Here is a 13,056-nt window from a genome sequence, read left to right as displayed (position 1 = left end):
CTTCTCATTTATTTATTCACACTCTATTACTGCCCGTATCATTATTCTCGATGTATTTTCATTGTAAAATTCAATAAAAAATTAACAACAAAATACGACATGGGTATTATGCATCTAAAGATAAAGCCCCCCCCCAAAAAAAAATGAATTGTCCCAGGATTTTCAGACTACTCAAAAGAGTCACTACACTCTCACTTTGAAAGGTTGATGCTGGTGTCTAGGGAGCACAGCTGGTTAAATGATCCACTGAGAGATAACTTGGGAGGGATTCTTGCACCTTTTGTGCATAGGCTAAGTCTAAAGCTCAGCAATCAAATCAGACAAGGAGTCCTTAATTGATAGAGCAACCCTGTTGAGGAGATATTCCACTGGGCGAAATATTGCAGTGACATGCTGTAAGCCAAATTAAAGTGACTTAAGGAAGTGTTCATGATAGCATAAACCCAGTTAGCTCAGAATGGAGGGGCCAAGGGACTTAAAGGTCCATGCCAGACACCTGAGCTACACCCCTATTGTGGGACAGCAATGCAAGAAGTTTCCTTGAGCTATAGTGGGAATGTTGCAGGAATGGGGAGAATATGAGGTAATGTGGCGGGGACAAATATAAGCACCCTCAAGAAAGTGACCCAATGTTACATTTGTAATCGAGTAGGGCAATGGAAGCGATAGCGACATTACAATCCAGACTGGATTGTAGTGAAGGTTTAAGGGGTGAGTCCCACAGGCCAGGGAGAGCTTCTCCCAGTCCTAGACCCCTTAGGTCTGCCCCAAAGGTCCCCAAATCTGGGATATTGCCAAATGTCTTTAACTCAACAAAAACACAGGGAGGTCTCACCCATCTAATCTCCAACCAAACCACACAGTACCCCAGAAACAGAAGCTGCCACAAGAGGGTTCAGTCCCCCATGATGTTCGAGAACTCCAACGAGCTCAATCAGGACCAATGGTGGTGCCTGAAGGAGGAGTGTGTACTTGGCACAGTCCTAGAAGTCGATCAGAGTGGACCATATGTGGACAGAGAGGTTAACAGACATCCTGTATGCTTCCTAATAGCCACAGGAGAAACATGTTCAATGGTTAGAAGAGTTGAGGTCTCTAACCTACCCATCTCAGAAAAAGAAGTTCAAGTTGTAAGTATTACAAACCAACAGTGCATTACCTAAATCAATACCTCAATACTAGTAAAAATAAATGACATTCAAGCACAACGTCAGTTTGTTATTCTAGAACTGTAAACGTGCTAGGGCAAGATCTTCTCTGCAAACTCAACTGCGCCAATTGTTGCACACACAAAGGGATCAGAATTGAAACTGAGACAGCCATTGTGGAGTTTAAATTGCAGTCCCTGGAACCTAGGTTATATCCGGCCGTTACAACAGAGGACTTGCCAGTGGATTTGAGAGAGACAGTTAAGAAAGAGGTCTGAGAAGCTATTGCAGGGTTCAATCCCGTCATTGAAAGCATGATAAAACACAGAATTTTAAAGGAAGTTATCTGGAGTCCCTCTAACCCCCCGTTCTTGCCACAGCAGAAAGCAAATAAAAGGAAGATCTTGCAAGACCTCCGAAAGATCAACCAGATTGTTGTTCGATGCTATCCTGTGGTACCAAACCCCGCTGTGATCTTGTTCCAAATTCTACTAGATGTAGAGTGGTTCACACTCACTGACCTCTGTGAAGCCTCCTTCTGTTACAAGAAGAGAGCTAGTTTCTCTGTGTTCTGGTGGGAAGAGACAAACCCGTGTGTGGGGTCATGCCCCACAAGGCTATACAGAATGTCGGTCCTACTTTAATCAGATACTGGAAAAGAACCTGGAAACTCTGCATCTACAATGTATTTCAACATTAATATAATACAGTGATGATCGTTTGATCACCTCAATGACTAAGGAGGCTTGCAAGAAGTACAATTGTCCTACCCAACCATTTGGCTGAGAAGCACATAAAGTCTCACCTGAGAGGTTGCAATATTGTCAGAGAGAAGTGAAGTGATGGGACATCAGATAGAAAAAGGGGGTAAGGCGAGTGTACCATGAGTGTATAGACAGTCCTTAAGATGAAGTTCTTGATCCCTCAGAGAGGTGAGGTTGTTTTTGGGCATGGTTGGCTTCTGCAGACAATGGATCCCATACTTTTCCTATGTGGTAAAGCCTCTGATATGGCCGACGCACACTTATGTCAATGACCTAGTATCAAAGGATGATGAAAGTGTGCAAGCCTTCCAGGAGCTCAAAAATCAGCTTTGTGTGCTGCCTGTACTAACACAGGCCGATGGGGAGTCTAAGAGCCCCACTGGATATTTCTCAGCTACACTTGATCCAGTGGCAGTAGCGTTACCTGGCTGTATCAAAGCGGTTGCAGCAGTACGCCTTAGTATTTAGCAGACAGAGGAAATAGTGATGGACTACCTCTTGATTGTAATGATAACCCTACTCTATTGAGATCCTCATGACACGTACCTAAACACAACATCTGACAAATAGCCACCTAAATCACTGTTACAGATCCATTTTAACACAGGAGAATGTTTCAGTCTAGAGATGTAACTCACAAACCTTACTTCTCTATTGCCAATTCCAGAGGGGGACAATGAGAGCTATTTCGACCACGACTCTGTTAGCGTTACTGAGTTGTACACAAAACTCGGACCCAACATACTGGATGCACCTCTTCCTGAGTCTGACGATGGGTAATGTCTGATAGGCTGACACAGCATTTTGAGAGCCGCATATGCTGCATGTACATTGAGCAGAGTTGTAGCAGTGTTTACTTGTACCATGTGACATCTGCATAAGTGGCTGAACTGATTGCCCTTACCAGAGCCTGTTGTACTTCAGAGGGCTCATGAGTCACTATTTACACGGACATCCAGTATTGCTTTGGATTAGTGCACAATTTCTTGCAGTTATGGTCACAGCAAGGATTTTTGACATCAGCTGGCACCCCCATCCGTAATGGGCTGTATGTTTAAACATTGTTGGATGCTTCAGAAATGCCAAAGGAAATTGCTGTAGTGAAGTGTGCTGCAAACAATTGTGAGAGAGATTTTGTTGAGAGACAACTGTTACTTAGATGACATTGCCCGATACTGCATTCTTGAGTCCAGCACCTTCCATTTAGATGAACAATGTAATGCACGAGAAAATGTATCCAATATGTTAATGAATACCAAACATACTTTCAATGAGCGGAGGGAATTGCAAAATTCTGCCCTAGAGCTAGCCTAATGGGATGTGTGAGGGATGCCAGCAACTTTTGGGTGTCCAGAGTGGGGAAAACAGTTCTTCTAGATTCCCTCTTGCCTGCAATGGTGCAACACATGTATGCTCCATCTCATGGAGGTAGGGGCAGAATGATGTCCAATTTCCAACTGTAGTTTTTGACAGCACTGCGTTGTCTGCCAAAGACAGAACATGGGCTAAAGGGTTACAGTGACCACGTGCCACATTGGAAAGTCTGATGGTCCCTATAACCATCTCCAGATTGACTTTGTCAAAATGCCCTGCAACCACTGCGATACCAAATACTGGTTTAAGAATTTACATCCATCTAAACAGTGAAAATTCATGGAAGGCTCAAACCTACCTGCAGCAGCAAATATCGCAAGCAGTAAAGGTTGGGTTGGGGCAAGTAAGCTCCACCTCAGAGAGCGACTCACCCTCATTGAAGCCTGAGATTTCAAGCATCTCAAATGGTCAAGGTTCAGCTGAAGACAGTGGGCTAAAAGCTACAGCTACCCGGAAAAGACTGTTAATGCCTCAAAAAAGACAAGAGACTACTAGGGAAGACAGTGAGTTAGAAGATCAGGGTAACCAGATTGACACTGCGGGCGAGAGTCAGGACCTGATCAGTATCAAGCGTCCCAAGAGAGAGAGAGATCAATCGAAAGTATTCAGGTCCAGACGGGACATACCTTGCCAAAATCAAGTTCGGCACTGATGACTACTTGACTGACGATGATGAGCCTTTCTGAGACAAGTTGATACAGCAAAGGGAGTCTATTCACATTGACCACTGAATCATTTTAAAGGACGGTCAGAAAGTTAGGGTAACAGTCAGAGGACGATAGTTCCTTTCGGCATCCAGTCGATGCAGAATAAAAATCCTGGTAGCTTTCGAGATAGGGTAGTAACAATAGAATATTACTTAGAGGACTAACTACTGCATTTCACATTTTATTGATCTGATTCAAGTTAACATAGCGCAGCAACGCTGCAAATTTCTACTTCAGTTGCCATTTAAGTTCCATGTTGGATGTCTAATTGTTGGGAAGAAATATCCCTTGTGTGTCAATTGCACATACCACAGCATGAGAATGTGTATAGTTACATATATATTATCAAATGTTGGCTGAATAGATAAAGGTCGTTGAAGTGGAGGATTTCTGAGTTTGTTCTCATCTCCCAGTTTCTGCTTATCTCCCAGCTTCTGCATCCGAGGGAGCTGAATGCTTTCACCTACCTTTGTCCTACTCTTTCTCCTGTTCTATTTTCCTAAATCTTTTCTATCATTCAAATTTTATCAAACTGTTTTATTTTGACTTCAATGATCTGTTAGAAAATGTACCAATTGTCAGTGGCGAAAATCTGTATCTGTGGGGTTACTAACCATGTTTTTCGCTTTAACAAAGGATTTACATCAAGGGGTCAGCAGGAGCATATGATGAAATTCTTTACTCCTGTAACTAATGTTAGTACCACTAACCAAAACATGTTATACCTTGCAAAGTTAACTAAGATAAGAGGGTATTCATAATATATTATAATCCTCTCATGTAATTCATCTATGAGAGAGGAGAATACAAAAACAAGTGCAGAGCACATTATTGGGAGGGGTAAAGAGACAAAAGGACCATCTCCTAGACCAAATATTAAGTTTTAAAAGGAAATGTTATTGTTCAAAAGAAGGGTGTCAATAAATGGTACAGAAACAATACAATGAAGAAGTTAAAACAGTCAAATATAGCAGTTTATCAATATTAAGAATTAAAAAAAAGAAAAAAAGGTTTTAAGATAAAACAAATGAGGTAAAATATCATAAACATGGGATAATGCAAATGGTGATGGGATACACTAATTAGGTGGCGAAATAAGGAACATCAGGGCAAATAATTGAGGGGGTTTCAAAACTTCCTGCTGGTCAGGTCTCAAAGGAAAAGAGCGTTTAGCACATGCATCAAGGTATAACGTAATAGGAAGCCATAAATTCATGCATTTTGTTGCCATATGAATAGGATAGACAAAAGCAGTGTCCAATCTATGGTTGTGAAAAACACTATACCACCATACCCTAAAGGAAATGTTCAAAATGTTTTTCCAGTTAGCTGTAATCTGTTGGAAAGCAACGGCCAGAAGTAAATCAGTAATTTAAACATTGAGTGAGGTATCATCCCAGCAGGAAGAAAGGCTACCCAGGAAAATATGAATGAAAGAAAAAGGAACTTGAGTGTGAAAAAGTGCATTAATTTGGGACCAGACTTGTTTCCAAAAATCATGAACAACAGGGCAGGAGAATAACATGAAATAAAGTGGCGTGTGTAAAAGAGCAGGTCCAACCAAGGTCTGGATTTGCGGATTTTTTTTATGTAGGTCATGTGGTGTGAAGAGAAGCCTATTATAAATCAAAAACAAAGTTTGTGTTATAGTAGCTGCTCTGGACGACTTGCGAATTTTGGTCCATATCTTATTCCACAAAGATATTGGCCAAATCGTGGTAAAATCATGTTCCCATTGCTCTTCTACCTTAGACTTTGGTCGCAATGAGTTTATATTGTGGAGGAATTTGTAAATATTGGAGGCTTCAGACATGGTACGTAAAAAGGAATGAAGCTGTGAAGAGGGGTTGAGAGGCGAAGGAGGTGCCTGAGAAGGTAAAAGACGATTGTAAGTCATCATTACCAAATTACTTTTATCTCTCAACCCTGTCCCTACAGCTACAGTTGCTGACTTTCTTACTTCCACTATTTGGCATATTAATAACATGCTTATTAATAATAAACCCTTTTACTGGAAATCCTGGAGGCAAGCAGGATTACTTTGGGTTTCCCAACTATTCTTGTGTTCTACCTTGATACCTTTCTCGAACTCTTAGCCAATCTTTTAACTTACCTGCATCTTTTGCCCATAAATATCTCTTACTCAAAGAGGCGGTAAAGATGACTTACAATCCTCTTTTACCTTCTAGACCAAACATTGATGTCAACCAAAAGGGATCTTTATGTATCATATGACAGCCAGAGGGGAATGAGATGGTTGAGAAACTGGGATGGAGCGAATGAGAGACCAACTATTTAGTTGAGGGAAACACCTTTTCAAACATAGACACAAGCATAAAGGGGATTTATTATGTATGTGATAAGTCGGCTTACATCCTGCTAACACAAAACTGGATAGGTAGTTCTTACACAGCTCTAGTTTTTCCTGGGATTTATCACATTAATGAGTTAGGTTTCCCTCGTTGATTGCCTCGCCACTAAAACCGCAGGTGCTTTGACTGTGAAAAGAAGGAATTGCTTGCAATGAGAGCTGTGATTATGCAAAATAGCCTTGTGCTGGATTTACTCCTCGTAAAGGAAGGCTAAGTTTGCAGTCATTCACGCTCAGGAATGTTGTGCGTACATTCAATGCATAGATAACCAGCTCAACAGCTACTAAGATTAAGAACATCACACATGAACCAACGGAGTTGGAAGAGTCAAGTACCTGGGAAGCGTTACAATCCATATTCGTATCTATTGGAAAGGGATTTACAAAGATAGCGGAATAGCTTTGTAGCGTAGGCAGAGAAATCCTAAAACTACTTCTAACCCCACTTTTGCTTATGTTGATTGGCATTGCATATATGATTATTTCCTTTAAGTTTTACAAAATAATTTCATCACGAAATCGTATGGATTGTGGGTGTAAGAAGCTGTCAGAAACGAGAGAAAGAAAGAGGCTTAATGTAAAGGTTTAACAAATGCATAGTGAACTTTACTATACCTTTCAGTATCTGGTAGAGTTCAGAAAGAAGAACCCAAAGTTAGTTAATGATGTTTTGTAATAAAGAATTGGAATGATGATTTAGAAATCATTAGAGGGGGGTTGTGGGAGTTGCCTTTCTTTCTGCATAATAAACACAGGATGAATTGAGTTAACACTCAGGTTGTGTTTACACTGTAATCAATCTTGCTCCAATATCATAATATATCACGTAATGACAACTGCTGTCTTCTTGTTCTGAATAAAGAATTGTAAGAATCACATGAACAACTCGAGATGTTCTCTGACTGCACCTAAAAAAGGATATTTGCCAATGTATTACTACTATCCGAGAAACGTCAAATGGATTCTGTAGTAAAAGTTTCTTCTTGCTTGTTCCCTATCGGTGCATATCCTGAGAATCATGTACTCATGTAGAATGTTTAAATGTTTTTGTTAGAAGTCCTATAAAAGGACATGTAGAATTATTGTACCCTCATGAGCTGGATTGTAGGATAGATTTGCACTCCAACAATACCACTCGTCAGCCATCAGCATGCCCGAATGTTGAAACTAAACATATCTTTATTCCGACCTATTAAATGGTAACCATTATACTATTGATTCAGAACACTATTCGTTATACATTTTAATGAACTTGTTACAAGAAACCTTCTGATTGCAGACTCTTCGTGAACTATTAAGCCTGAGATAGCGAACCAGGAGCTTATAATTTAAATGTAATCACCTACTCATAGTAGCAGATTAATCACAACAGAAGAAAATTCACTGTAAAACGACATGCCTTTAAATATCACGATAAATCAGCATGCAATCCAGACCTGTCCATGTGCTCTCAGGCTTCCTCTGTATCCAGTTGTTCGTTCCACAATTTAAGTAAGGGTCCTCTGTTTCATCCTACCATTTCTTGACTACCAACTTCCGGTTTCCTTCATCAATACCTTTGTACAATCTGCAGAAACAGCATTCATATTTGGCAGGCAAGACCTGACTCTGTCTAGCTGTTCCAGAGTGTAGCTACAATACTCTTGACTGAGTCCCATTTTATTTGCTCAATCTCCCATGTTGCACTCTCTCCAAAGGGTGCCTCTACTGGTGCGGATTCAGTTTGTATCACAGTTGGCTCATAAAGCAGTCTGTGTGTAAACTTCTTTTTCTATTCATGGCTTATTAGCGATTTTGAATTCAGACAGGGTTTGAAATTAGGTCACACTTTTGAAAATTGTACTGCGAGAATCCTACAGTCTTAGTCAATAACTTTTTCTTCAGCGACCACCGACAACCTAAACGTGAATCTGAACAATGAAAGCAGTCACTGGAGCAAAGCTGGCATGACAGACATCTCGTCTTTGGTTGAAGTATTGTGGGTTGAAGAGTTCACATGAACCAACATAAAACCAGTTTTCCTACATGCTTCTATATGTTGCTGTACCTGTGGTAATTATCCAAGACGTCTACATTTTGTGCATTCTATTGATTCAGACGATTTATCCATCAAAGCTCATCACAACATCAACAAGCATTGGCATAGCCAATAGGTCTCGCTTTTGGGACCTTATAAGTATTTAGTTATGCAGCACAATATCCTTGGTGCAACAACATCAACTGTTGCGTGGCTAAACACTTCCAAGGTCCCCAATCGCAAAACCTATTGGCTATGCCAATGCTTTTTCTGGTAGACACTTTTACTTCAAGACTCTCTGGCACTGGACATTGAGTAAGAAAGGCAGGGTTGACAGATGCATTACGATCGCGACAAGCAACCTGCCTGTTAATAAACTGACCTGAGCAAGGTTTTGATCAAGTGCCCAAAAGAGTGTCTTTCAAAGGTGCATTAAATAGAAACAGTGGCTTCGTGGGAGTCTGACCAGGTAGCAATACTTTCATTTGTACATTACTTTTAACTTCCATGGTTGTATTCGCAGCCAGCATGGCTCGTGGGCGGGAAGGGTTTAATAATTAAAGAAATGTAAAACTTACCTTTGGCACCCAGGAAGCAGGCTGCCTTCCTCTCCTCCCTTCCCGAAGCCAATCACAATGCTGCAATGGTAGCATTGCGATTGGCTAGGACGCCGACCCAACAGGCGTCTATGGGGAGGCCATTTTCTTTATGTAGGCTGCATGCAGCCTACATAGAGAAAATGCAGAGTGTGCATGACTGGTTTGGTTGGCCCTGGGCCCGACTAAACAGTCAGCGCCCACAACAGTGGGCAAGCCACTCCCCCCACTGCCTGGAGCAGGAACGCTCAACCCCAACTAAACCCATCCTTATGCTTTCTCGCAGTGCAAGAAGCAAAAATATAAAATGGTATTTAAAATACGATTTTATGTTTCTGCTTCTTGCACTGTGAGAAAGCAGTGATGCTACGCATCCCCGCACACATGGAGGAGCTGCCCCTGCATGGTTCGCAGTTGTAAGTCTGCAACTTCTGCCACTCTTCGCATAACAACAGTGAAAAAGGCACATTCCTCGTGGCAGGACCCAAGGGAGTGGTGTTGGGGGCACAAGGCCAGTATCTAGTGAAGTGACTAGCCCACTGAAATACTGCAGCTCTTCATACCACTTTTCCTCATCATATTGTGGAACATCTTTGCCCCGATCTTATATGCTTTGTTTGGGAGAGACTGGTGGAGGGGTGATGAGTACGAGATAAGGTAGCAGAACATAACTATAAGCATCCTTCTATTTCTGCTACAACTGGGGGAAGATGACCGTATGTGAGCCTACCACGTGTCTTATACTCATCAGCTGTTCCTCTTTAAGAAAGGAGTACCAGATTTCAGACCATTATTTGGCAAATGAGTACTTATTTTACCTCCCTTCTTAAAAATCTAACCTCCCAAGAACTGAGAGGATGTTTCTATCATTGATGAGTGACGTGGGAGTCTAGGGACGAGGCCGGGTGCCCAGAAGCACCCAAGTTCTGATCCAAAGAGAAGGTGTTGGTTTTACCATATGTAAATGGGTGCACAGTCTAAATATCGAATCCTAAGTATCGACCTACAGAAATATCGAGTTGGTAATATCGAAGGTACAGAATATCGAGGTCAAGAATATCGTTGGACAGAATATCGACCCCAAGGTACGTAATATCGATTTTTTTTATATCGATGTAAGTAATATTGAATTTAGTAATATCAATATCAAATATATCGAGGTTACTAATATCGATGTTACTAATATCGATATTTATACTATTGTTTTGTATTTTATTATGTATTTAATATGTATGTGTTATATGTTTTTTGTTAAGTATTCTACTGGTTTTAAATTATATGTATACTATTTTTATATGCTAATAATGTTTTTGTAAGTCAATTTTGGTTTTTTAGTACCGGAGCGGGTTGTGGGTTCATAGGGGAATAGGGTGGGAAGTAATTTAATTATACTAAATTAATTATTAATTTTTAGGAATTATAAATTAATTTTAATTAATTTTTGCGTTTACGTTCTGTAGCGGGTGGTGGGTTTATAGAGGAATTGGGTGGGAAGTAATTTAATTGTAATTAAGCAAGGACTTATTTTTATTTCTTGGTATTTTATTTTTAATTAATTATCAATTGGTAATGAATTTTTGTAATTGGTAATGAATTTGTTTAATTGGTAATGAATTTTTTAATTGGTAATTAGATTTTATTAATTGGTAATTAATTTTTATAAATTGGTAATTAACTTTTATTAATTGATAATTATTTTAAGTGTATTATTTTATTATTGGATTGCATTTATAGGGGAATAGTGTTGGAAGGAATTGAAATATTTATTGTTGGGTATTGATAATTAATTTATTGGACTTTAATTATTAATTGGTAAATATCTTACATTATAATTTTATGGTTATGAAAATAAATTTATTGTTGATTAATCATTAATTGGCAATTAAATATTATTAAATATTTATTGATATTTGTATTAGTATATTAAAAAAAGTATTATTAATTGGTAATTAATGGTTAATAAATATTTTTGGGTATAAAAAATCATTTGATTGAACAATATTTTTTAATTGGTAATCAGTTTTTAATGAGTAATATTTTTTTGTTATGAAAACTATGTTATTGCTCAATATTTATTATTCAATGGTAATCATGTTTTAAATAATTATTAATGGGCATTTGTAAATAATTTAGAGTGATTAAAAAATAAATCATTAATTATTTTAAATACAAAAATTATTTATAAGTATGTTATATTTAACTTCTACACTATCCAACACTTTCCCTACTGTTCCACTCTCTGGAGCTGGAATAGTAATGTTTACCCCTACGCTATCCAACACTTTCCCTACTCTTCCACTCTCTGGAGGGGGAATAGTAATTTTTACCCCTATGCTATCCAACAATTTTCCTGCTCTTGCACTCTTTGGAGTGAGAATAGTAAATTTTACCCCTACGCTACCCAACACTTTCCTTACTGTTACACTCCCTGGAGTGGGAATAGTAATTTTTTCCACTATGCTATCCAACACTTTCGCTACTGTTGCACTCTCTAGAGTTGGAATAGTCATTTTTACCCCTACACTATCCAACATTTTCTCTACTGTTGCACTTTCTGGAGTGGGAATAGTAATTTTAAGCCCTAGGCTATCCAACATTTTCCTTACTGTAGTTTTTTTGGAGTTCGAATAGTAGTTTTAATTTCTTTAGCTATTTAATATTTTTGTACTTTAGATAATGTAGTATATAATTAATGTAAAAAATATTGAAAATAAATGTAATATTTTTAAATGTATTAAACATAATTATTTAGTTTTTATTTATGTTATTGTTTTGTGTGTGTAGATGGATTTGTAATTTATCATATTTTTTAATAATTTATAAGTTATTAAAATAATTACAACTGATTAAGTATATATTATATTATTATTATTACGAGCAAGGCCAAATGAGGCTGAAATGTTAGGAAATCAGGAGGAAATCTACAGGGCACAGACTGGAAATAAATGTGGTTTGTTGCCAGCAATGGGCCTCTTGTGTTGATTATGTGCTTTATGGATGGGCTGTTCCGTGCCCATTGTTCCAGAGGCCACCCTGTAGGGTCAGGGGCCCCGTTAACGAGAGAATCTGTGTGCTGGTTTTCACTGAGGGGCATGACCCACACATGCTTCCCACCTACTGAGGAATGCCAATGTGGCGAAAAGGTTGCGTGCTGGAAGGGGTTTGTGAGGAAGAAATTTAATTTGCGATCGTGCTGGCTGGTGGCTGCTTCATTTGTGGTCACAATATACTCACCTGGAAATGAATACAGTTTGCTGCCAGCAAAGGGCCTCTCGTGTTGTTTATGTGCTTAATGGATGGGCTGCTCCGTGCCCATTGTTCCAGAGGCCACCCTGTAGGGTCGGGGCACCAGTAACCAGAGACTCTGTGTGCTCATTATATATTTTATGTATATGTTTTATTAATGCTTTATTATTATATATGTATGACTTATTCATTTTTCACTATGTTTATTTATTTATAAGAATTATTAGTTTATTTTACATATTTTTTACAAAAAAAAGATATTTTTAATCACAATATTTTTAACATCGATATTTTATTTTCGATATTTTTGTACTTACCATGTTGTAAATAGGATGTCGATATTCTTGACTTCGATATTCTTGCGTCGCTATTTCTGTAGGTCCATATTCTGACCTTCGATATTCTGTCAGTGATTCATGTAAATGTACTCAGTTTGTCGATCATAACAGAATTTAAACAGGTCATCTGGAGGTTGAAATTGGACCTCTGCAGCAACCTGCGAGTGAAGCTTCTGATCTATCCTGCTGGGTTTGGAAGCCTTACCTGCAAGTTACTTGTTGATCTGTGCAGCAATGACATTCACCACCGAGCTCTTATGCAGAGATCGAAAATTGTGACTTGCTGGGAAAGTACAGCTTGCGGTGGGCGCATTAACAACCCTGCAGCTTCTAAAGTAACCTGCTGCACCACTTGTCGGTGATTGGACCTTACCTCAGCCTGCTCACAAGCAGTCCCAGCAACCAAAACATAATGCCATTGATCTAAGTTACAATCACAGGCAACAGCAATCTGAAGTTAGCAAAAACGAACGCCCACCCACCAAATCAGGCTTG

This window comes from Lissotriton vulgaris, chromosome 3_1 (assembly GCF_964263255.1).
Source record: "Lissotriton vulgaris chromosome 3_1, aLisVul1.2, whole genome shotgun sequence".
Lineage (NCBI taxonomy): Eukaryota > Metazoa > Chordata > Amphibia > Caudata > Salamandridae > Lissotriton > Lissotriton vulgaris.
Note: the sequence above shows the minus strand (reverse complement) of the source record.